The sequence below is a fragment of the Cynocephalus volans genome, chromosome 7 (assembly GCF_027409185.1).
Source record: "Cynocephalus volans isolate mCynVol1 chromosome 7, mCynVol1.pri, whole genome shotgun sequence".
Lineage (NCBI taxonomy): Eukaryota > Metazoa > Chordata > Mammalia > Dermoptera > Cynocephalidae > Cynocephalus > Cynocephalus volans.
In genome coordinates, this window is record NC_084466.1 from 61,248,178 (window position 1) to 61,274,673 (window position 26,496).

Sequence of the window (26,496 nt, forward strand, 5' to 3'; positions counted from 1 at the left end):
CTTCAGTTGACTTTGCGTTTATGTGCTTTCCCCACTTAGTGTAAAGAGCATTGCAGTTTTGGACACAGTATTGTATTAGGCTGTTTGTGATACTGATGCACAAAACTTGTTTTAGTATTTGTGAAGGCACCATCATATTCCTGTGAGCAAATGCATACTTGCAAAAATATGTAGAATAATGTTAATAAACAACATATTGATAGATGAAGAAACTAAATAATAAAAATATAATTAGTCGACTTGTCCAATGTTACTTTCTCTTACATATTTCAGTGGAGCTAGCTATACAGTAGCTCTGTAAAGCTACTTCACCAAGTGGCTGGGACCACAAAAGATCCTTTCTCTGTTATGACGGTGATGTTTTATTAGATTAGCAGGACTGAAGTCCAAACAGCAATCAATATATCAGCAGAGAAAACTGCTGATATAAGCTGTCAAAACACTAAGCTATGGCCTACACTGCTGTTTTTAAGCAGGGCCACTGAAGGGATTTTGTAAGCCTTTAGCTCTCCTTGCCCTATCAACTGTAACTCATGTGGAGGTTTACCTTGTCTGCCAAAGGCACAGTGCTGCCCGGCACTAATTCTTTGGGACATGGTTATATGTTAATATATAGTAGGCTGGAGAATACATCCAAGAGCTTCGAAACAGGCCCTGGAAACAGCTATGACTATTCAAAGCTTCTTGACAACAAAGGACTAGTTTGAAAAGACAGAAGCTCATTTCTTCTGCTACCATATATGACAAAGGGCGCACTAATGATGTGAAAATGTTGGTGGATTCCTGCCATGAAAGGACTTGTCTCCAACATCCGGGCTGCTTCTTCAGGACCCTGACAAGCTGGCTGCAGAGCTGCCTGGCCAGTTCCTGATCAGCAAAGCCTGAAGAAACACTGGCACTGGATTTCTCATGCTTAAACCTACCAATTGGAAGGATTAAATTAAATCTTCAAAACTACTGGTTTTGGTGGATTCAGGGGATAGAGAGTACTCAGAAAAGCACACTGTGTTTTCCCTTGAGCTTGCTTGTGCTGTTCCCCACTCTGGCAATGGGTATAAATTTAAGAACTTACTTTGGTCCCCTGACACAAACAGTGATTTCCTTGCAATTTTCTAAAAACTCAGTGCCTCCTATTTCACCACCTGCCCATATCATCACATGTGATATAATGCATACATCCCACATGGGCTCCCTTAACAGTTCATGTGACTGTGTATCAATCGATCAAAGTAGAGAAAACAGGGAACCCTTATTATACTTTGGCACAGTGACAGTGGCCTAAACTGTACTCTGTGTGCAAAAAGTGGGGAATGACCCTGTTCCTTCATTCTTTCATGACTGGCCCCAGAACAGTCCCAAGGAGATCTGGTGCTCTGTGATGCTGAGTGAATTTTTACTTCATTAGATAATTTCAAATCCAGTCTTTAAACCTCCTTTAAAAATGAGCCAAATGGGCCGGCCCGTGGCTCACTCGGGAGAGTGCAGTGCTGATGACACCGAGGCCCCGGGTTCGGATCCCATATAGGGATGGCCGGTTCGCTCACTGGCTGAGCGTGATGCTGACAACACCAATTCAAGGGTTAAGATCCCCTTACTGGTCATCTTTAAAAAAAAAAAAAAAAAAAAAAAATGAGCCAAATGAAGAATAGAAAGTTGTCTTCACAGGTAGGAAGCTTATGTTTGTTCACTGCAGCTAGAGGTAGCAAAATTTGGAAACAGCTGATGTCCAACAGAAGGGGACTGGCCACACTAATAACGGTGTATGTGTATTAGGAGCACTGAAATGAAGTAGCACAAATGTCTCTTCTCATAAAAGAAGTTTACAATACACTGCTCGGCCAAAAAAAAAAAAAGAAAAAGGTTCCGAAATGATTTCTTTTTGTTAGTTTTGCTTGTCAGTTTTTCTGGCATATTTGTAATGAGCACACACTGCCTTAGTAATGAGAAAAAAAATCAAATGAACTTAAGGTTGGGAAGGACAAAGAAAGGAATACTAGGTGGACACAACTCTTAGCTGTTGTTACCAACACTGGGAATAAATAAGAGGAAGAAATCCATTGGAGTCTTCTGTTTCGTCTTCCCCTCAGCTCCTGCCTAAGACTCTGGGCATGTTCCTTCTTGTATATATTTTTATATAAGGAATTGTCATATTTCTTATTATTTACTATCTTTTAATAAGCATTGTTTTTTATCCATGTTAATACTTTAGATATCTAATCTATTGATTCTGAAGGCTGCATAATATTCTCTGGCATATGTCCACCCAATTTTACCTAACCTACTTTCCCAGTGAAGGTAACTCTGATTATCCCCAAATTTTCCCGTTCTGTGCAAGGCTGTAATGGAATACGCTAGTGCATGTTCCCTTATGGCCCTGTGGGAAAAATTCCCTGGGATGCATATCCAGTGGTGGAACTGTTAGGTCATAGGGCATGCCTAAGGAATTAATTTGGCAAAGCTGCTGACAGAATGGCTGTACCCATCTACCTACCCACCAGTGGTATATAAGAGCTGCTGTGCCCCATTTCCATCCTAAAAGCATTATTCAGCTTCTAATTCTTGCCAGTCTAATAGAATATAAAGATTCTTCACTTTAAAAGAATTTTGTCCTTCTCCAGTTCCCTGTGATTTTAAGCATCTCATCATATGCTTGCTATGGGGGTTTATTTACACTTAAAAGAATAGTCAAGGGCAGTGGTTCTTAATTCTGGTTGTCCATTAATATTGTCTGGGACGCTTTAAAATATGACTTCTGGGCCCCACAGATGACATCAGAAGAAACTCAGAATATCTAGAAATGGGACCCAGGCACTGATAATTTTTTTTAAAACCTTCACAAATAATTCTAATGTGTTACTGGGGATGAAATCCACTCTCTCCACTAATGCTTATCTCACCTTCTGTCTACTACAATGTAACTTCAAACCCTGGTATTCAAACTGTTCCCACTAAAGTCGCTTCAGCTTTTCTAACTGCCACCTAGCATGCCAGGTGCTTTGCTTCTCACTGCATGCTCCCTCCGGGGACCCTCCTCATGCTGATGACTTCAACTACACATCTCATGTGCCAGTTCTTCACAAAGCTCACTTTACAGACTCCGCCTCTCTCTCTGCCCACCAGGCCCTCAAATTACTGTTTTAAACTGTGCCTATCAGCCGACCCTCTCCTCACGCTCTGGCCCCACACCTAAACTTCTCTTCCCAGAAGAGTGAAGACCCTGAAGTCGACCCTGGCCCTTTCATCACCCTCTAATCTCTTTGCCTGCTCCCCCATTGTTTCTCCACCCCATCCGTGCTGGCGTAGGGAAGGCTACCACCTCCTTTCCTCTGGATTCTGCCCATTCCCCTTGCCATTTGCCCTATACTCCTGAGATGACCACTCCCAAAATTAAAGTGCCTCTATGCTTTAAAATACTGTTAGTTCCCCAACCCCAACAGATAAAATCCAGACCACCGAATTCCTTATCCTTCTGCAGACATGCCAGGTTCTTTCACAAGTTATGACAAGCTTATTGTTCAGAATCCTGCCTGGCAGATTCCTACTCATTCTTTAAGCCCTAACTCAAATGTTGCTTTTAGGCTAACAGAAACCTATATGATGCCTTTGTGCAATTGAAAAGAGCTCCATCTTGTAGGTTTACGCAGCCCCTCTGCAGGATACATGGCTGGGTAGTGGAGTAAGAACTTGATTTCATTCTCAGTTACCCTTTTGTCCTGGTATCATTATCCAGGGCAGAACCTACACAATTACACACAGTAGCCTTGGGTTCTTCCTCAATAAAGAAGTCCTCTAACCACCCAAGCAAAGTTAGTTCATCTACCTTCTATGCTCCCAAAGCACTTCATATGATACATCACATTTCATATCTATCTCCCCAACTAGACTGCAACCACCAATAGTAGGGTCAATGATTAGGCTATATTTAACACACAGTAGGACTAAATGAATGAAGGAAGGAAGGAATGCTTGTTCTTGTTTTCCCACTTCTATGGTATTAAAACATGATTTAGCAAAAAGAAAAAAAATCAAACAACAAAACTGCCTGAGGATCTATCACTGGGCAATTTACAGTTCTAGATACATGGATATATAAAACTTTCAGAAGAAAATAGCAGTTCCTTTTAAGACACTTTGATTCATTACTTGGCAATTCCAGATATCTGTCTTCATTTGAAAAGAAATATTTCTTAAAAGGCTAAGGAAATCCAATCAATGAATTTATAATTATGTAATTTATTCCCCATGTCCCACCAAAAGAAGAACGAAATTACCACTAGCAGAAAAATAAAATCAGCACCTTCAGACTGTTTTTTGCATTCTGCAAAATTAGAATGCTTTCTTTTGTTTACAAGGTATAAACTTGTGAATCTAATATTTATGTATTTAAAACAGTGGTGATTCAAAACTGCTACTCCTCATTTGACTAGATGCCCTATAAAAACAGTGAGATAGTTCACAAGTAGATAATTTAAGTCAGCCTTTCTAGTCCTTTTCACTTGAAATTTAGGAGACTGTATAATGTTCTTTCTACTTTGAATTTTTAAGTACCAAAGTACCTCAATTACAGAAGTTCACAAGCAGCTAGAACTTAATCAAAAGTCTCTTGGTTGGATTGGCTGACTGCAGCATAATTTTAATTTAACATTTGAGAGTATGGCATTAAACAGATGCACTATTACATTCTTTGGTTACAACTGAGTGTGTTCCAATTAGACAATTATCCATATGCCAATCAAATGGAAACACTCTGGCAGACAACAAGCAGGTAAATGAATGCCGTATCTGACACATCTTGATATTTCCAGGCCACTGATTTAATAGGATCATTTGTAATGCTCTTTGGGAATGTAGACTTCAGTGTGTAATGGGTCTATCTTTCTGACAAATTCAAAGAGCATTACAAATGTTATTTGGAGCCCGAGAATAAGTGAGGTCACATTTCCATTTTTACAGATGGGAGAATCACAGGCACGTAGAGGTTAAGTCATATATCCAAGGTCACCCTGTCTGGGAGAGACCTACTAGTTGTGCAACTCAATTTTTGTGCCTCACACCATGATTTCTACCCTGGCAACCACACTGCACTGTCGATTTGAAATGGAAATCAGGACATGCCAAACTTAAAATCCTCCTAGCAACGACTTCCACCTAGGCATTCATCGCCCCCGCTCATGAGCCAGGCTGTTGGAGACATGCTTTTGTGTATACTTCTGTGAGTAGTGTGGTGAATTTAACTTTCCTTTAAAAACTATCCCCTTCCTTGTCTTTTGTCCTTAAATTTTATAATTTTGTTACCAAGGTGAAGTTTTTACAGATCATGTAAGGTTAGATTCCATGAAAGTCACAAACGACAGTGCAAATACCTCATACAAAATACACCAGCAACATCTAATTATAAGCTGACAAAGAATTATGAGAACTCAGGAATATCTGGCAGGATGGTTAGCAGCTGCGGAATGGAGGTGGTGGTTGGCACGGAATAGAGAGGACCCCTAAATGGAACACCAATTTTGTATCCTCTGTGGTGGTGGAGAAATATGTACCCTCTCTAAACTTAGGTCCGTAGCGAACCAGGTGAACTCATGACACCAGGTAGATATATACTGGTAGTGACTGACACTAGCATACACACACGCACACACATACCACACATTCTCTCTCGTTCCCCCTTCCCTTTGCTTCAGGATGTGCCCAGTGCTTGGCTCTCTGTTCAGTTTTAAAGCATTCTGCTAATAATCATTCACTGATTCCTTCATCCAACACTGAGCTCCTCCTATGTGCGCACTGCTGGGCTGCATAATGTGAAGGCTACAAAGGAAACATTAAGTACCCTGTTCTCAAGATGCTGGGTCATGAGGATGCTAATATATATACTATAATTACTTTAGGGTAGTGCAAAATACTCTAACAATGGCTACAGTGCACTTTCCATAGGAATCCAGGAGGTTTTTGGGGATCAGTTTCAGGGTCAGGAGAATGGGCTCATTTTGAATCACAACTTGTTCCACGTCTTGGAAATGAGCCACTGGACATTCATGATAAAACCCTAGAAATATTTGAACCCATGAAGTGTCATCAATTTAAATTCAACGTGTTTTTGATCTTTTGATTCAGTTTTAATAAATGGTATTCCATCTCCATAACTTCGCTATAAAGCAGATGCCCTACTCAGTGGGATATGCTTTTAAGAACAGTAGAATATCTCCTAAGGAAATGAGGCCCACAGACTTCCAAAGAGAATCTCCACCAAAGGCCATAGTGAGTGTGACTGTCTGGATGGACTGACCCCAGCAGTCCTCTTAACATCTGGTCTATGTAGTGATCCTGTGAGCACCCAGCCTCGTCCTGTCTGAGCAGCTTGCCTCCAACCTGATTTCTCCTAATATTCCACCCTGCAAAGTGAACCCCACCTGTGGCCAGCTCTGCCAGATCCTTGTCCTGCAATAGGTCCTGAGATGTAAAGATACACCCCTTAATCCCTTCTCCCTTGGTTGGATCCTCTCATACCCCACCCCTGCCCCATACACAACTTACTTCATGCCTCCCCGATGCTCTCCAGACTCCCCGCCCCCTCTGTCCTGTTTTGGGTCTCACTGACTTCAGAACTGTTGAGGAACGTCAGCCTCAGTCCTGCTGATGACGTCTACTTGTGCCTCTTTTACATCTTACACTGAATGCTCAGCCAGTCCCCGACTGTGAAGGAATGTTTGAGAGGTAAAAAATCAAGTGCACGTTATCACAATCTGAGAGCAAGGTTTTGCCTGAAGGCAAACACATCTAACAGTATTTCTGACAAAGGAGCGAAACCTGGCTGAGGGGAAGGACGACCACTTACCACCTAGTATCTATAATGTTCGCTTTTATCCTTTGGGAAAAAAGATGGAGTTGAACTAGTTTGAATTTTCTCCTCACATTGGGTGGGTGGTAAGACTACTCAAGATCTGTCCGAGTTTAAAATGTCATCTGCTTCCACCTGGGGATGAAACTGCCCTTCCTACACCCAAGTATGAATACAACCAAGCCTGTGGCCCAGTATATGAATCCTGGTGCCTCCCTCTCTGCCTCAGGCACGGTGATCCCTGGGGCAGAAACATCTCTGCAGAGAACTCCACCATTCAGATGACTGATAACAGGACGCTGGATCATAGAAATGAAATTGTGTTCAGAGCCTAATATCCTATTACACCAGGCTATACATATTTAATTCCTTGGGTCTTTCCTCATAAATCAATTCCTCCAGGCCTTTAATCTCGTCAATATCTTTTCTGATATTGAATTTTAAATGCCATTCTCATTGCTAGGCAGAAAGGCAATCTCTTGTTCGTGATGGGATCAGGTTTCATTTACAGCCGAAAGACGCCTGGAGCATGGCCCTGTTCCCTGACCCTGCTGTTAAGATCCTAATGTCAGCCAGAGCCACAAAGCCCAGGTGCAGGCTTGCCACGCCCTCTGAGAGGTCAAGACCATGAACCCTGGGGATATGCTTATCAGTATCCGGGAGCCTGGGGCAGCTAGGGAGATTAGTGAAAAAGCAGAAATAAGTGTTTTCAAGGGTCTGGGTCCTCCGGGGGTACCTGAGACATGAAGCATCCTCTACCCCCCCACCAACCCTGCCCCCATCACCACTACCGAGGGCAGCCTGCTCTGGCAAGGATTCCCTTCTCCGGACAAAGGGCCTGAACTGAAGGATGTACACAGTGTGCTTTCTTAGCACAATCTCCACGATGGACATGGGCAAAGGGAGGGCACAGGCTGTGTGATCTACAGGAGAAGGGGAGGGAAGAGAAAGTAGGAGAGGGTGAGGAAGGGAGAACCTCAGAAAACAGGGACTTAGCACTGGAATATTTCCAGGTTCCCTCGTTAGAGGGTGAGCTGGCCTGTAATGCAGTTGGATTTCCCCTGTTTTAGAGAAAAGGTAAACATATAAAAATCCTTTGAGCCATGCAAAATTTCCAAAGGGAGTGACTTTTGTAGGACCTCAGGAGTCACAGAGAGGTTGGGAAAACACAAGAACCCATGGATGCAGATCTGAGGGCCTCAGTGCAGGAGGTGGTGGGTACCAAGGAGGGGGCCTGGGAACTGTCTGCATCTTGAAAGGGTTATGCAGGTACAATTGCACAAATTGAAAAACAATAATAAAACTAACTAAAGGTCCATCCATTTATTATCACTATGCATCAGCAATTCTAAGCAAAATCAGTAAATAAAATACTCTTTCCACAAAAATCTATCAGTAATAAAATGCTCCTGCATAAAAATGTTTTGTTGATCAAAATTCTAAATAATTGCTACAATTCCTGTTAGACTTAATATATACGTAATCTTCAAATTAGCACATTCCATTGCTTGCCCTTTAACAAACATATTTTATGTAAAGTGCCTTGGGTTGAATGTCTCCCCAAAACTTAGTCCTCATTGTGACAGTGTAAAGAAGATGGGAATTCCTATTATGGTAATTGAAAGGTGGGGCCTTGAAGAGGTGATTAGATTGTAGGACCATGCTGTAGTGAATGGATTAAAAATGGTGGTCAGGGGCATGGTCTGGAGGGCTTTAAAAAGAGAGTGAATGAGGAGGTTAGTCTCTCTCTGCTCTGCCATTTTCTGCCATGTAAGACCCCTGGGTCATTGTCACCACCATCAAGGCCTTCACCAGCTATGTTCCCTGGACTATGGACTTCCCAACCTCAGAAACTGTAAGCGATCAATTTTGTTTTCTTTATAAATCACTAAGTTCCAAGTATTTTGTTACAAGCAACAGGAACGGACTAATACAGAAAGTGATTTGAAAATGTTCCACTTTTATAGCCTGTCCCAACTCTCAAACACTCCCCCCCACCTGCTTCATGCACATACACAAAGACTCAGCTACACGCATCTGTTCTGGTTCAGAATCATTTGTGCTTGTTGTGGACACAGTGTCTCCAACTCCTGAAGTTGGAAATGCACTATATATGTTGTGCATTTCTATAGTAGGTTCAAAATAAATAATAATAGCACGGCTATTGCAAAGACTACAAACTAGAATTTGAGCTACTTAAATTCATTCCACAGGACCACTTCAAGAATTTTTAGGCTTAAAATTTAAAAGAGTGAAACAGAGAACTGTGAGCTGTATTATTTTTGGTTGGTAAGTGCAAATTTTAGTTCATATGTGGAATATTCTCACTGAATTTTAATATCTTAAAAATCAAAATTTTTAGATTGTTTGCTTTAAAACTAAACAACAAATCAAGAAAATGTTAAATCAGTAACACAATTAGTTGCCTAAATTGTTGCCAATTTGTATTTGGTTTTATTAAAATTCGCTTATTATTTAGTGGATAATTATTTACATATAGTATTATGTTAACTATAATCAAGGATTAAAGGTCAAACTGTTAAGTGGATTAAAGAAAACTATTGAGTAGAGAGTTGTAATTTTTCCCTTTCATTATAGTATAATTTTTTACTGGAAGGCATAAATATTTATGAAGTTCAACACAAGATAATTTTCAGTCTGCATTTCTTTCTTGGCCGTTATTATTATTTGTTTCATTTCATGATTATTACTGAAAATAATGTTGTCATTTAGAGGAGGGGAATGTCTAAAAAAGGATCCTCTCTAAGTATTAAATTGTACTAGGTGAACGACTTGGGCAGCCCAGTGCCTGACGGGGAAATCATGACCTTGGCCCTTGTATATCCCGATAAGACAACATTACACTGAAAAGAAATATAGTGAAGGATTAGCAAAAAGGCAAAAAATAACCCACAGGTCAGCATTTCAAATGTTAGCATAATTAGCCCCATTGTTGACTTGCTGTGCAACCTTGAAGAAGCCTCTTCACTGCTCTGGTCTCCTCTTTCTCCCAAGCTTTCTGTCCTCACAAGTGTCTCATGAGGAATTATCTACCCTTTTCAAAGCAACACACCAATTACTTTCTCAAATACTGAACACAAGAAAAGCAGATTCAAAAGTGGTTCAGAAGGCTCCAAAACCTATTTTCTCTTGTTCGGATTTTTTTTTACGGTGTAATTTTCAGGGTTGTCTCAGGTTCCTACTTTTCAGTTTCTTCACATGTTAAATAAAGATAATAATACTTACCAGTGGGATATTGTAAGACTAAAGAAATCCACTGAGTATGTGAGGCTCCTTAAACAGCAAAATGTACCAAGTTAAATGAGAGTGCTGTTATTATCTTCTTCACAAAAATGGAGAGACTAAGACCCAGCAAGGTCAAGTGACTTCTAACTCACGTGAGTGGTCAATACTGGGGATTAATATTCAGAGAGAAAGGTCTGTTGTTTAGCACCCGTCTTCCTCCCCTCCCCCAACCCCGGCCATGCTAGTTGCCATCCTTCAGCCAATTTTCAAAACATAGGCCAGACAACTTGAATTAAACACCACTCATGCAATTCACAAAAGGTGCCAAATGCCTTGCTGAAGTAGGAACATATATGAGCTATGTTCTCTCCATTGCCTTTGCTGGCAATTCCACTGCAGATGATAATTGAATTTGCTGGATTTATTTATTCCTTTTATAATTATATGACCCCAACCTCTGGGCACGTGTAGAGTTGTTAATGTAGAAATTTAAAATATTAACATGGTTTCCAGCCTGGTCAGCCCATTTATTTCAATCAAATGAGAATCTGATTGAACAGCTGGGTCCTGTACCATGCCCCAAAGGCCAAAAGAGATTTGTTCTTTCTTTGTAGGGCATATAACCCAGTCATGATCAGAGACTACAGCTAGAAAACCTCTCATAGATAACCTGTGACCAAAATCCTGTGGCCATCTTTGGAGGTGTCTTTTGCAAATTCCTCTGGGCCTCCTTCAGTTTAGCCATTGGAGAGCTAAACTATCAACTGTTCTAGCATTGACAACAGATATTACCATCATCACTGGCCTCTGTGGTTGCAGTTTTAGGAAAGCAGCTTTTGACTTAACATTTATGAAATAAGAACATGTATTGGAGACTTGAGAGATTTTAGTTGAATCTTAATGGGGGCAGTGATCTAGAATGTTCTGCACATAAATGAAGGGAGAAAATATAGCAGGTTTTGTCGGCCATAGATGTCTAAGAATGGAAAATTTTCTTTATTATGGATCTACAGAGTCCTTATCACCCATGTTACTTTACTCCTGATAACTGCAAAACCTTAATGAAGCTAATTCAATGATTACCTAATTTTTCTTTGTTAGTACAAGTCAACATTTTTTAGGACTAGAAGAATCAGACATCCAGAGGCAGGATAAGGAAAGAGTAGCCCCTGAACTTAGTACTTTGAGTCTTTGGGCGGCTCTGGAACAAGATTTGTAAATAAACAGGCACATTCATCTATCACAGAAATGAGAGGCAGAGGAAGTCTGCTCCTTCCCCCAAAGTTTCGAAGTTACTTTAATACATTTAGGCAGGTCTGGAACCCCATATTTTAGATTTCTTAGAGGAAACCCACATTTTAGGTGTCTCAGAGTATCCAGATTTGGAGATCTGGGGCTCTCTGAATTTCACCTATTCCCTAATCCAGGGGCAACCCCTGGATAGGCAGGTGAGGGCTGCAGCAAGAGCAGTTTCCCTCAGGAGCTTCTAACCACCTATAGGTGGCCCTGCTGCAGCTACTGAGCCTCTGGACTGTCTTAGGTTTGCCCTGTCTTTGAGCTTTGGACTCTTTTTTAAGGAAAAATAACAGTAACAGCAGCAGCAGCAGCAACAGAAAACTTCAAAGAATACTGCCAGTGTGAAATGTGCCACATATTCTTAACATCTGGGGCTGAGATCTATCTGGTAAAATACAATACAGCACCACCATCTTGCATAGATCCCAGAAATGCACACAGAAAATTACCATCTTAAACCAATCTTCTCTGCTTTTGAGACACTAAAACAGGAAGTATTAAAGCAGTGAACTGAATTACTCAGACTCTTTACAATAAATGGTGTCAGCATGGCCATGAATGATAACAGCAAAAAAGGCTCCCAAGGTATAAAAATTAAGATAAATTAGAGCTGTTGCTTCACACATAATCAATATCAACCTACCCCATGATGAAATACTCCTCCACCCTTAGCAATCCTTCTGCTCTCAATCAGCAACTGCGTGCATTTTAACATTACATGTGGGACATCAGCCCATGTCTTTTTAATAAAAATTTCAATCACAAGTTTCGCTGAAGTCAGCTGAGAGGCCAGCTCCTAACAATAATGGCACAAAAAAGATGATCATCCATGACATATGGCTACTTAAGTTTGCGTTGTAGAAATAGGGGAGGGATAACACCAAGGTTAGTATTGATGATTTTTCAAAAAGGGAGACCCCATCTTTAGGGTCTGCTAGTAAACTTTGTGCTGCATTTTTTTTTTTTTAGCTTCTAGATGACAATTTGAAAATGTAAATCATGATGCAAAGCACATGACATAAAGCAGTTACATTCTAGTACAAGTGATTATATAGGGATTAGTCTTAAAGGGTTAAAAAAAAATCACATATTTTGCTACTGAGTTAACTGTGGATAATCCTGGTCAGGATAAGAAAGTTCTCTTCTATTTCAAGTTATTAAAAGTTTCATTTTTCTTTGGTTGATTTAGTTTAAAATAATGAATATTCTGTAGCTATAAAAATGATTGTATTATTCTGGTTTAACCTGTTAATGGGATACATCTCATGAATAGGCTATTCTAATGTTGATCGAACTTGCATTCCTGGAATAAATCCAATTTGGTGGTTTATGCAATATTAGATTATGTTTGCTTTTTAAAAGGAAATCTAAATCTATGTTCATAAATGAGAGTGGCCTGTTATTTCCCCATTTTTTAATACTGTCCTTGTCCTGTTTTGGTAGCAAATATACTAGCCTGATGAACTAGTTGAAGTGTTTTCTCCTTTTGTATTCTCTGAATGACTTTGTAAAAAGTTGGTATTATTTTCCTTAAATGTTTGGTAGAACTTTCCTGTAAAGCAATTTTGGGTCTTCTGCTTTGACATGAAATTTTAAGCTACTAATTCAATTTTTAAAAAATAAGATCATTCAGGCTTTCAATTTCTTTCTGATTCAATTTTGGCAAGTATTTTTTCCTACAGGAATTTGTGTATATCACCTAAGTTTACAAATTTGTTATAAAGCTATTCTTGATATTCTCATCTCTTCAGTCTCTGTTGCATCTCTAATTATATAGGTAGAGAATTCCTAATCCGAAAATGTGACATTCAAAATGCTCCAAAATCTGAAACTTATTGAATGCTGATGTGACACTCACAGGAAATGCTCACTGGAGTATTTCGGATTCCGGATTTTCAGATTAGGCATGCTCAACTGGTCAAGTATCCGTGAATATTCCAAAATCCTCCCCCCCCCAAAAAAAATCTGAAATCTGAAACACTTCTGGTCCCATGTGTTTCAGATAATGAATACTCAACCTGTACCTCATTTTCATCTTTAATATTGTATATTGGGTTTTCTCTTTTTTTTCTGATCAATGTTGCCAAATATTTTCCATTTTATTAGTCTTTTCAAATAAACCTTTGGCTTTGTTGATCTCTTTTGCTTGGTTGTTGTTATTTTAGTAATTTTTATCCCTATCTTATTCTTCCTTCTTGGTGATTATTCTTTTTAAATAGGAGTTGGATGCTTACCTTACTGTTTCCAGTTTTCTTCTCCTGAAACAGACATTTCAAGTTTTTAATTTTTCCTGTAAGTTCTGTTTTGGCTGCATCCCACAAGTTTTAATATATTATATTATAATTATAGTACTTCTAAGTATTTTTAAATAACAATTCTGATTTCTTTTTGAACCTGTGGGTTTAGATGTGTGTTTTAAATTTTCCAAATACATGGGATTTATTTCAGATATGTTTTTTGGCTTAGATTTCTAACGATTTTGCTGTGGTCAGAAAATATACCACTCCTTTGAAATTTGAGATTTGCTTTGAGGCCTAATACGGAATTAATTTTTGTAAATGCTCCAGGTATATTTGAAAAGTACAGTTTTCTGTATATGTCACGCAGGGTGAGCTTACAGTGCCTGAGTTCTGTGGAAATATTTCATTGGAACAAGCATAAGCAGTCACGGCAAGAGAAACAAGGAATAGCAGAGCTGCTTAGAAAAATGTCTTTATTTCCTGATATCCTCTAGGGTCTTTTGCCTAAAGATTGGGGTTGGCATTTCCCCGTTGTCCTTTAAGTCTCAATTTGTGATATGACCTCACTTTCAACATTAGGAAAAATAATGAGGAAGAAATTTTAAGCACTGTATGCCTGGTCTGGAGGCTTCTCACCTATCTTTTCTAACTAAGCTTTGGTTCCTTGATAAGCACAAATAAAAAATGTCATCTCCAAGGACTCATTAAGGCTCTTAAACATTTGGATCACAGAAACATGGGTGATCACATGTCTGCATGCTCAGCAGAAGTGAAGACACAACGGCCCATCTCCTGGCTGCATCACCCTCACTGCTTAGGAGCTGCAGGGTGACACTGGTCACAGTAGAGGAGGCCAGGGACTGCCAGGCTCCGCAGGACCTTCATACCAGCAGAGAGCATCAGTGACCTCCAATGGCATGTTGACTTGATCAGTCCTTATATCTTAATGAAGACTTCTCACACAGCCAGTTCTGCTCAGTCTGCGAGATGAGATTACTATTTATTTGGATATGAGTGGGGAAAACAGCAGAGATTAAGAATCAGGGAAATTGGTTTAGAGTCACTGAAGGTAAAATGTGTGTGACTCAACTAGTTGTTTATTCATTCATTTATTCAGACAGTTGTTGGATATGAACTACTGAACTAGTCATAAAAAAATGGTCTTAAATGGACACCAAGAACTGCCAGCTGTTAACCATAAGCGAGAAGAGAGACATGGAATAGAATCTCCCGCATAGTACTCAGAAGGAACTAACCTTGTTTTCTCACTTCTAGACTCCAGAATTGAGAGAACAAATTTCTGCTGGTTTTTTTTTTGCTTGTTTTTCTTTTTTTGGTGGCTGGCCGGGGATTTGAACCCTTGGTGTTATCACAATGCTCTAACCAACTGAGCTAACTTGGCCTGTCCCCTGTTGTTATTATTGCTGTTTTTTTAAAAAAAGACAAAAAGCAAACAAACAAAGAAACAAACAAAAAAAACCCTGGTCGTAGGTACCAGAATTAGTTTTAATTCCATTCAATACCAAAGGAGGCAAGAAACTAACACATAACAAGGGGAAAAATCATAGCCTCTGCGTCTCAACTAACAGAGAGTTAGATATACAAAAATGTAAAAGGAAAAGACTCTCAGAATGCAAACACGTGTGAGGGGAGAGTCAGCAGCTGAGGACCAGGAGTAAGGGGGCCTGGGCAGTGGGAGGTGAGATGGGGTGAGGGGCTGGACTTAGCTCAGTGATTTAACCTCTTAATTTCATTAAAACTATGAAATAAGTGGGCCAAACTGGGGGTACACTAATGCCCCTCCTGGTTTTAACATTCCGTTTTTGCAGTCCTCTTGATGTAGCAATAGTGGTAAAAATGAGCCCATATCCAGTCCAAATTTAATATCTAAAACAAAATTCCCATTATGATCACATTCTACATTGTTTTGTTTACTGTGGGTGGATCATGTAGCCAAAAAGGGCCACGGGCTTCACATGAGGAATGGCCTGGAAATTGTGAACTTAAAAATCCAGCAAGCCAGTTGGGCAGAAAAGCAGACTGAAAAGACCAGCCTAATCAAACCAAGGGCCCAAGAGGGAGAAAGATCAGGCCTGCAGGCTCTCCTTACCTGATGTGGGAATTCTCTGAAAGCGATCTGAGTCCACATCACCAGATGAAGAGTGACAAAACTACACCACCAGTGCCCCCTTTCCCCCTTCTTTCCAAGTGATAAATAGAAGGATTACTGGGGGAAAATTATACTGTAAAGAGAAACTCAGCATGACAGCTTTTTTATGGACTTGATAGTAAGGCCATTACCAAAACCTTCATAAAATAAATAGTGAGTAGCACTGAAGATAAGAAATATAAACCACCAGGGAAGAAATATAAATGCCAGAGAAAAGAGGACAAGGTGCACAGAAAATTAGTGAAGGACAAAATTGTGGAGTACCACTCTGTGTTTAAATGATTGAAAAATGTGCACCACACTGGCTCAGTAAATGACTTACTCAGGATAAAATGTAAATCATGGGTGGAAATATCCATATCTAACACTGTGAATAAGAGTCCCTATGCTTGCCAATGAAACCCACTCAGACTGAATGCCTCAGTGATACTTGGCTGAAATTAAGGTGGTGATGGTGAAGGGCATAAAAAGTGGAATGTGATGTACAGCATGACAGCAGAACAAATTAAGAGAAGAAAAGGAAGAAGAAACTAAAGCTTTGAAAAGTCACTGAGTTGCTCTTTCATTTACAAGCACTACTTGTAACACCTCTTCATGGAAACCTACAACCAAAGTTCAAATATACTTTCTCTTTTTCTGTCTTCCCCAGCACTAGAGAGAATAAGAAACAAGGCTGTTGTGGCTAATTTGCTAAAGGTGTGTGTGTGTGTGTGTGTGTGTGTGTGTGTGTTAGAGAGACAGACAGACAGAGACAGAAACACAGAGACACAGAGAGAAGAAACATAAAACACAGAAACTGGAGAGGTAATTACCAAACCAAAGAAGTCGCATCCAGATAAGAATTTCCGGATGCAGGGTGTTTTCACTGATCAATTGAGTGAAATGGGTGGTCTATAAAGTGAGGACCAGATTGAGCACTATCTTTTTAAAGTTTCCCTTGATGACTATTCAGGGTGCTTTGTTAAACAGAGGAGAAAACATAGTCTTTAACTAACCATCCCACATCTTGGAACTGAATTCCCAGTTCCACACTTTGGTTACAATTCCAGAAACATTAATTCACTATATTTGGCTATTCCATTGGCCAATATTTAAAAGTGATTAACACTATATGTTTATATGTACATAGAGAAAAAGACTGAAAGGATATATGTAAATGTTAACAATAGTTACATCTAAGGAATGACACTATGAACGATTTTTGTTTCCTTTTACATGCTTTTTAAAAAATGTTTCCAAGTTTTCTGCATTGAGCATATATCTCTTGTAAAAAAGGAAGAACAAAACAAAAATTAAAATGAGAAACCTAGACCCAGGAAAACTGCAGCTCCCACCTACGTTTCTCTTCCTCTGTGTATTTTCTTACTTAGAAAAGGATTATTTTCTGACTCATTCCTCTCTTTTCTTCTTTGTTTCCATGCTGTATTTCTTCGCTCTCACCACATTTCTCCTTGCTTTCTTTTCACAGCCTTCATTTTTGATGAGAAGCAAAATTGGCTGGTCTTCCTAATCCTCATGGTGCCTCTCCTAACCAGCTGCATGGAGAGCCCTGGAGAACGACGCCCTCCCAAATGCAGCCTGATTTGGGAAACAAGTAATTACATCAGTCTGGCTGGGAGCAGGACACCTGCTATACACGGCAGCCGTGGTGCCAGCAGGGCTCAGGGTTTCAGCGTGAATGGGTTGGCTTCTTTGCATTGGCAGACTATAAAGAAATGAAGTCAGGGCCAGACCGCAAGGATTCATTTTAGTGTCTGTGGCTGGAGGGAGAAAGATGACAATGGTCAAACAGAGTAGAAGGCCAGTGCATGTCTGCAGGAAAAGTCCGTTTTGATTTACTACATTTAAGAAAAGGTGCATAGCACTATAAATCTGGTACTCATAGTGTGATATGGCCTGTAAGCCAGGAGGCAATTTCCAAAATAAGGGGTGAAAGGGAAGGTCATTCACAGGTTATCCAAAATTCCCATTATTATCACATTCTACGTTGTTTTGTTTACTGTGGGTGGACTATGCAGCCAAAGAGGACCACCACCTTAATGCTGTGGACACTGTGTTGGGAAAAGCAGAGTTTCTTTCTCCTAGGAATGGCTGCAACTCTACTGGAGATTCCAGATTTCCCATTGCAGACACTGGGGAAAGCAGCAAAAGGCAGAAGCCAAATGATTTTAATGGTCTGCAGGGCAATGCCATTATTTCTGCCCCCGGCTCCTACATTGATTCGTCTGCTAGCCTCATTATTTTGAGAAGGAGTGATTACTAATGAGGATGCATTTGACGATCAAATTAATTAATGGCAAAGCAGGATAACTAATGATGAGATGAAGCCTCCCATAGTTAAATTTTATTAGCGCTTCTCTTTCCCTTCCCAGAAGTGAAAAGATTTATTCTTACAGTTCAAGTTTAATAAATAAAAGCTGCGTGTTACTTTCCTTTAGCTAGGTTTTACTCTGCTAATGCAAAGACCAAACGAGGGGCTATGACACAGAGTCAGAAACCAGGCAATGGGTTTTTGCCAATAATATTTTCAGCAATCCACAAGCACACGAAGGAGAAAACTTCTTAGTCTTCTGCTCTTGTGATTAACGCAGTTCTGAAGCACTGTTTTCAGAGCACATTTCAGAAAGCCATGGAGAAACAGAACACAGGGGCTGTGGTCAGACTGACCTGGGTGGGAGTTCTGCTTGAACTGGCCTGGGTGGGCCAGTTGCTTGACACCTCGAGGTCTCAATTTCTTACCTGATAGGCATGCCATCCTGAGTTGTGAGGATTGAGTGACATACTGTGAAGGGTGAAGGTGCTTTTGTGAGCTAACTGGAGAGAGTGGGCCTTCCTGCTGCAAGGGGCACAGGAACAACAGCACAGGCCATGCCAGTATCACGAAATTTAGACCTGGACTTGTCCAGGCTTACTCTGTGCATCCTGAGTCTTCTCTTAAACCTCTACATCTTTTCATATTTTCACCTGGAATACGGCAATCACAGTTTGCATTTGTACAATAGCTTTTCAAAATGTATTTACATACATAATCTCATGTTATTGTTGCAAAGCCTTACCAAGGTCAGAAGGACCCATTCTTCAGATGAAGATCCTGAGGCCCAGAGAGCCTGACTTTCCCAAAGCAGTCAAGCTAGAGCCACCTTTTCCTTCTGCTAGTTCAGCGTTTTCTTTTTATTATTCATGCTTTTGGGTGGCTTGCATACAGCTCAGCCTTCCTCCTCTTAGGATCTCTGTTCAGTGAGGACGACAGGATACCCAGTGGCCCATCCTTGCTTGAAACTGCTAAAAATACTTCGGGAGATTTCCTTTCCATTATCTTCACTTTCAGTCTTTGTATTTTGTCCAGAATCACGGAAAAGTGCTTTGAAAACTCCCAAACCTCTAATAAATGTCAGGTATGATCACTTCAAGCAAGTAGGGCTTTTAATGTAAAGCCTTGGGCCAAGAATTGGAGAACTGGTTTCTATTTCTGGTTCCAAATTTAGCCAACAGTGCCTTCAAGAGTCCCACACTGGAGTGGGATACATACCCTCTCAAGATGGAGTGGGAATGCAATCTGCAAATGTCAGAAAATGCACATGCTCCCAGCAGGAACCCTACAGATGACCTTGAAGGTCTAATGAAAGGTGCCACAGAATTGTAAGGATTATCATCACATGGGCTGCTATCATAAGGCACCATCCCAGGAACTTGGCTGAAGAATGAGGATAAAATGAAATTACAAACTCCCGGGCAGTTAATCTTAAAGAAAGGAAGACCATGGTGGACTCCAAATTTGGCAGCTCTTGTGACCTGTTTAGTCACTGAACCTTTTCAAAGCCACATCATCTGAGAGATGTACGTGTTTGATTTTTCTGATTCTAGTAAAATGTCAGTGGCTTTTAATACGAATGTGGGAAATGTGCATTGTTTTCTGTTCAGAAAGAAAGAAACTTCATCTGAGTAGTTGAAATAGAATCAAATAAATGTGGGGTATGTCTCGCAGCCATAGCTAGTAAAGACTCCAGACTCCATAGTAAAGACTTATGCACACACATTTTTTAACTGCTTCAAAGCTGAAGGCTTTACTACTCATACAGGAGTCTAAAAGAAAGTTCCTTTCTCTACACTGAAATGAGGAGATTTTCTTGCTCTGTCCAGTGATGCTGAATTATTTTCTGCACAGATGTATAATCTTTTCAGATAATAAAGATAATATGATAATGATGTAAGCTTCTTCCTGAATGAGTCGACAATCAGAATATCAGGAATGTGCTATTTCTTCCTTCTAACTGAACATTTTGAGGTTCATGAACTCTACTTAGAAGGTAGATCCTCCTGATATATTGCAACTTAAATTCCAAATGAATCAATCTTTAGTTTTACACATTCTACATCTAGGATTTAAATATTTCATAAAAGCTCTTAGAATATAATTTGTTACAAAAATGTTAAACTTCTTATTTTAGAGGGATTTCTCTTTTTTCCTTTTTATTGTCCTTCTATGCTTGTGTCATTTTCCTTTAAAATTTTTTAACTACAGAGGAAGAACTGTTTGTTCTTCCCACTGCACATTCCATTCTTTCTGCATATTCTTCTCACCTCCCCGCTGCTGGAACACTCTGCTCTTCTGTTGTCTGTACGTGCACTGGTGCTCAGACATGCCCTCCCCACAGGATGGCCTCCTTTCTCCTCTCGGACAAGGAAACTGAATTAGAGTGCAGGACAAGTTAGCCATTTCTCTATCTTTATTCCATATTTCAGCTTCTTCCAGTCGCCTTTCCCTACATGCCTTCCTTTTCCTGTCTCTAAAATCCTTTTAATTTGTGCATTCGCCTTCTCATCCTGACACAGCTATCCTTCCTCCAAGATACGCCACTTTAAGTTCCTTTGTTCCCTCCTCTTAGACATTCATACTTGCTTGCTGTTCTTCTTTTCCCTAGATGTTTCTGGACAGCCAGAATAATTTGTAATACTCCTCCCATCCCCACCCCCATCCTCCCGGGCCACACACTAACCAGGAATTCATGCAAGGACTGGTTTAAAGCTAAAGTGCCCCTGAAACAGGTTTCCGTTCAATATGTCAGAGGCAATGTACGTGTGTTTCCCCCTACTCCAGAGACTCCATTAAAATGTCTGTCAAAGAATAAACTTATAAAAGCAAAGAGAACAGGGAGGGAGTTCGAGGGAATTCCTAGTGTATGACAGATTCTGGCATTTGTGAGATCCCCAGGTCCCCTTAAAGTGAAGCCTGCCAGTCAGTGAGCCCTCAGTCAGCCACTGCACGGGAGAAAGACTCAGCCATGCAGGAGACCTGAACACAGCAATGAGCAAACCCACGCAACTTCCCAGGGAAGCAAAACAAGCCCTTCATGCCTACACATAAGCAGACTACCAACCATCACCTCGGTTGTGAGGAGGCCTGTATGTTAAAGAGAGAGACGGAAACACAAAAGCCAAACAACTAATCCTGGAATAAATAGAACAGATTCAGGAACAAAAAAGATTGTAAAATTCTGATTAGCATTCTCAAAGACTTGAGAAGATACTGCAACCATAAAATAAAAATAAGATAATAATCAGAGAACAAAATAAACTTTTGAAAATAGAATAATATGACTGTCAAGCAGAAACTTCAACGGAAAGGATGAAAGATAAAGTTAAAACACAAAATGTTAGAAAAAGGTTAATGGGCAGAGTATCTACCTAGTAGGCCCATTATCTGACTGGTGGGTATTTCGGAAAGAAATTAAATACAGAAAACTAAAGTGAAATGTGATCAAGAAAAAGGAGAGATTCCTGTTGCAACCAAACTCCTGTTATACTTCTTTGTTCTTGCTGCAGAAAGGCAGTTGCCTGGTTCTCTGCAGCACTAGCTTTTGAAGTCAGCTGGGAGCATCAGGTTTGCTGCACGTTTGAGGGTTTCTCCAGCTTTCAGGTGATAGCTTTTAATCTGTCTTTCCCTAAAATCTTCTTATCTCCAAAAGTGCCACCATCACCACCTCAGCCAACATCACTACTATGGTCAGCTTGACTACTGCAGCCATCTTTATCAGAGTCATCGACAGAGCCATGGCCACCATCCCCACCACGGCCACCATCATCACCACCCCTGGTGCCACTCCTGCAGCCATTATTATTATTTTGTGTTGACTTGCACACATCAGACTTCACTACATGTGAATTTGAGGGAGGAATTGGGTGCAAGCTTTTCTTTACCTCTGAAAAAAAGTACTTACTAAGCAATTGAGTAGTTTAAACAAGATTGCAGAAGACATGTTCTAATTTCAAGACACTTGTTTATTCCTTAATACATATTCCAAAGACTGACTCTTGCCCAATATTTGACAAAACTAACTGGGGTTACTTTATATTTTAGGAAAGTAGTAATATTGTATTTCTCTGTCTTCTATAAAATTAGTCCTAAATTTGTCCAATTTTGCAATACACATACAGAAAATAACACATGTTCTACTTTGAATATAAAGAGAAAAATACCTATGACTTAATTTGTAAAATGGTGTTGATCATAATAATCCTCCTTTTCTTCTTTTCTTTCTTCTTACCCCCCTTTGCTGAAAGTTGCTAACACAACTGACTAGTCCTGGGCCTTACCAATGTCAAGCTCAGAGTGTTAGTGAGCCTCTGCTCCACGTGGGCCAGTGGTTTACTGGCCCAAGACAGTTGGTCTTCACACTAGATTTGCTAACACTATTAAGAAGCATTGGCCCAGAGTACTTATAAAGGAGCCTCTGATATAATCACAATTAGTCATACATAGTTTCATGATCAGCAGTTTTTAATGGTATCATGTTGTTATCTAAATATTTACCAGTCTTGTCAATATGATTTACACAAAGATTCAGAAAGGATTCTGATTTTTGAATTGATTATTTAGAAATATGATGTATTGATGTATCCTCATGAATGAAAATAAAAATATTGTTTAAATTTAGGTGTTGATAAAACCATAAAGAGATACCACTATACACTGACTACAATGGCTAAAAAAGACAAAACAAACAGGCTGTGCCAAGGGCTGACTGAGGATGCAGAACAGCTGGAACTCTCACACAGTCCCATGGGAATGTGCAATGGTACAGACACTTTGGAAGATAGTTTGGCACTTTCTTAAAAAGTTAAACACACTTACCATACGACCCAGCAATCCTACTCCTAGCTATTTACTCAAGTGAAATGAAAAATTATATCTAAACAAAAAGTCTGTAAGTGAATGTTTATAGCAGATTTATTCATAGTTGCCCCAAACTGGGTACGACCCAAATGTCCATCAACTGGTGACTAAACTATAGCTCTTCCTTACAATGGAATACTACTCAGCATAATAAGGAATGAACTACTGATACATACAGCAACATGGATGAATCTCAAATTCATCATGGTAAATGAAAAAAGACAGACTTAACAGGTTGTATAGTGTACGATTCCACTCATATGACATTCTGGAAAAGGCAAAAGTGTAAGGGTAGAAAATGGATCAGTGGTTGCTGAGAGTGTGGTTGACCAAAAAGGGAGGGGGTGATGAAAGTGATTTACATATTGATTGTGGCAGTGGTGGTCACACGATTGCATGCATTTGTCAAAAGTTATAGAACTCTGTGCCTAGAAAGAGTATGTTTTATTATACGTAAATTTTACCTTAATAAACAATTCAGTGTGGTAACCAAAAAAACAAATAAGAATTTAAAGTATATATATTCTTTACTCGTATACCTTAAGATTAAAATGAAAGTCAAAACCACACTATTCCTGTGGCAGAGGCAGGTTAACTTCACAGCCAGCTTATGATCAGGTAAAGGCTACCACGTTACCATGGATACAAGCTATTATTCCCTTTTGTATGAAACTCTAATATTATTAAATTGTGACTCACATGTAGTGCAGGCGTAAACTCAGAAACACCCAGAAAAAATCACCCAAGGGTTTTTATTTTGGGGGCCCCTGCCCATAATGTTTTCTTCGTGAACACATGAGAAACTGGGTGGTGTAAGTGAACATACCATTAAGGCATTAAAAGAAGAAAGGTTGGAAACTTTTTGGCTAAACTTGAAGGCAATTCAAAAAATTGACCCCTAGTTCTAAAGCCCTTAAGGCTCTTTATTTTATTTTGTTTGTTACAGAAATAATTTCCCAAACAGAGACTGACTGTAGAAACAATTACACACAGGAGGCTGACCCTCCTCTCTTCCTTGACTTTCATGTGAGATGAGGGTTCCCTAGTTTATAAAGTGGATGGCAGGCAGATTGAGAGTAGGTTTTAAAATCAAGAGAATTTTTGGCAATGGGATTCAAATTAGCAAATTGTGGTAATTTATTCATGCATGGTAGAATATGGTAGAAATGTGACTCTTAAAAAAGCAACTATATTTTAAAACTATGTTAAAGATGTGTTGTATCTGTCTCACAGCCAGTAAAAATTAAAACCACAGCAGCCACCACGGAGTGAGTGCTTCCACGTGCTAAGGAGGGGCTACACCTACCTCTGGGTGTCAGCTCTCACCACTCCCTGCCTTGTTCTTGACCATCCCACACAACCCAGAGCTCCCCACACAACCCAGAGCTCCCCACACAACCCAGAGCTCCCCACACAACCCAGAGCTCCCCACAGGCACCAAGCTAGTTCTTGCCTCTGGGCCTTTGTCCATCCATTCCTCTACTCAGTACCTATATTTTGACTATCTACTATGTGTCTATTATGGATTGAATTGTGTCCTGCCCCACACGCCTATTTACATGTTGAAGTATAACCCCCTGTACCACAGAATGTGACCTTACTCGGAAATAGAATTGGTACAGATAAAATTAGTTAAGATATGGTCATACTGGGGTAGGGTGGGTCCCTAGTCCTTTATGAACTGTGTCCTTATAAAGAGCAGAAATTTGGACACACACACACACACACACACACACACACACACACGTGTAGAATGCCATGTGAAGATGAAATCACAGATTGGGGTGATACTTCTACAAGCCAAGGGATGCCAACAACTGCCAGCAAACCACCAGAAGCTAGGAGACAGACATGGAACAGATCCTTACAGCCCTCGGAAGGAACCAAACCCACTCTTGGATCCTAGATCTTGAACTTGTAGCCTTCAGAACTGTGAAACAATAAATTTATGTTGTTTAAACCAAACCACAATGAAACAAAAAAACAAAAACAAACCAAAAACATTAAAGTACATTTCCTGCTGACAAGGACATTCTGCAAATGTATGAGAAGCTCCAACAATTAACTCCCTCCTTCAGGAGGGCTGTGGCTCAGGTGGAGACTTGTGCATTGCTCTTTTGTACACCTGGCACATGGCTCCTCAGTGTCCCTGAGCTGAAACCCTAGTGTACGTCTCCCTGATTGAGCAGCACACCTTTGCCCCCTCTGACAATCTTCTAGATTTGAATCTTCAACAGCTCTAAAGCCTTTATCTACCTTTAAAGGAACAGGGGGAATCTTTTCAGGAGGAAAGAGGGCCCGTTGCTTGAAGTGTGACATCCTAGCTTATGGGCTGGGTCTGGCATTACGGTCTTTGGGGAAATCGACAGACACTCATCCTGGCAATGGCGCTGACACACACCCAATGTTGGGGCATATGGATAACCCCAGGAGCCTCACACAGCAGCTGTTACATCGATTTCCAAGTACAGGGACCTGAGTAATGACATTTTCCTGGCTGGCTCTGACCTCTGAATCTCACTGATTAGTCTAACACACACTGTGAACACCAACCAGTTAGGACTCAAGGCCAAGACTCGAACATTTCTTTAAAATGGCAGGAGATGCTTAAGATATAACTTCTGTGACTTGGTGATTAACGTGCTCACTTCCCAATCTGTGATTCTTCTTATATCCCTTCCTTTCAATTATTTTTCCCTGTCTGGCTCATGTTTCTGTAGTAGTTACCTCTAATCACTGAGATACTTTTGCAGGCAATTCATGCTCCTGATCTTAGAGAGCAGTCAATATGAATGGGAGAATCTAAAAAAAATCCTATCATTATGTATTTTAACTTCCCATCATCCTACTTACATTTCCCTTGTTTAAATAGAGAGTCTGTTTTTCAGAGAATGTTGGTTGGGTTTCTATATGTAAAGGAGTAATTAAGAAATATCCATGTGTGATAATAATCTTTGCTCTGTTATTCTAAGATAACTCAAAAGCCCAAACACTTTAAGAATATCAGGTATCAACTGATGTTTCAGATACAAATCCTGCTGTGAATCTTTGATTCTATTCTTCGACTGCTGATACTCTGCTTTTCCTCTCTCCTCATCCTTTTATTTCCCACAGTGCATGTTCTTTTCTCTACCCCAAAGTCCACAGCTTCCATCTCCTTCCTAACAATTGCCATAAATGCATGTTTAAATTCAGTATACCAGGGTGAAGTCTGGCACTCTTCAACAAAAGCACAGCGATTGCCCAGTTTCTAAAGTTACCTGTCCTCAAACTCTGGACTTCCTCCATTCCACCAACAAACATTTCTTAGACAGGTAGTGCGTTCATGCAGCCTGACTGGATCCTAAGTATAATCCAGAAGAATTAGAAACAATACAGTTTACATTTACACTGACCTTAAAAACAAACGAAACAAAAAACCGCTTTTGTAAAGTCAGTTGTGCTTTGAACCTACAAGTTCTCAGGTTACAAAGCACTTGTGTTGGGATCAGCAAGGGCTTGCTGACGGTAGGCCACAAGGCTGTATTTCATA

The 26,496-nt window shown here is 40.1% G+C and overlaps 1 protein-coding gene across 1 annotated transcript in view; it reads right to left on the reverse strand.

The window, feature by feature from the left end:
* The window catches only part of ENOX1 (ecto-NOX disulfide-thiol exchanger 1), a 186,975-nt gene that overhangs the window by 53,694 nt on the left and 106,785 nt on the right, over positions 1 to 26,496 (reverse strand). The window lies entirely within an intron of this gene.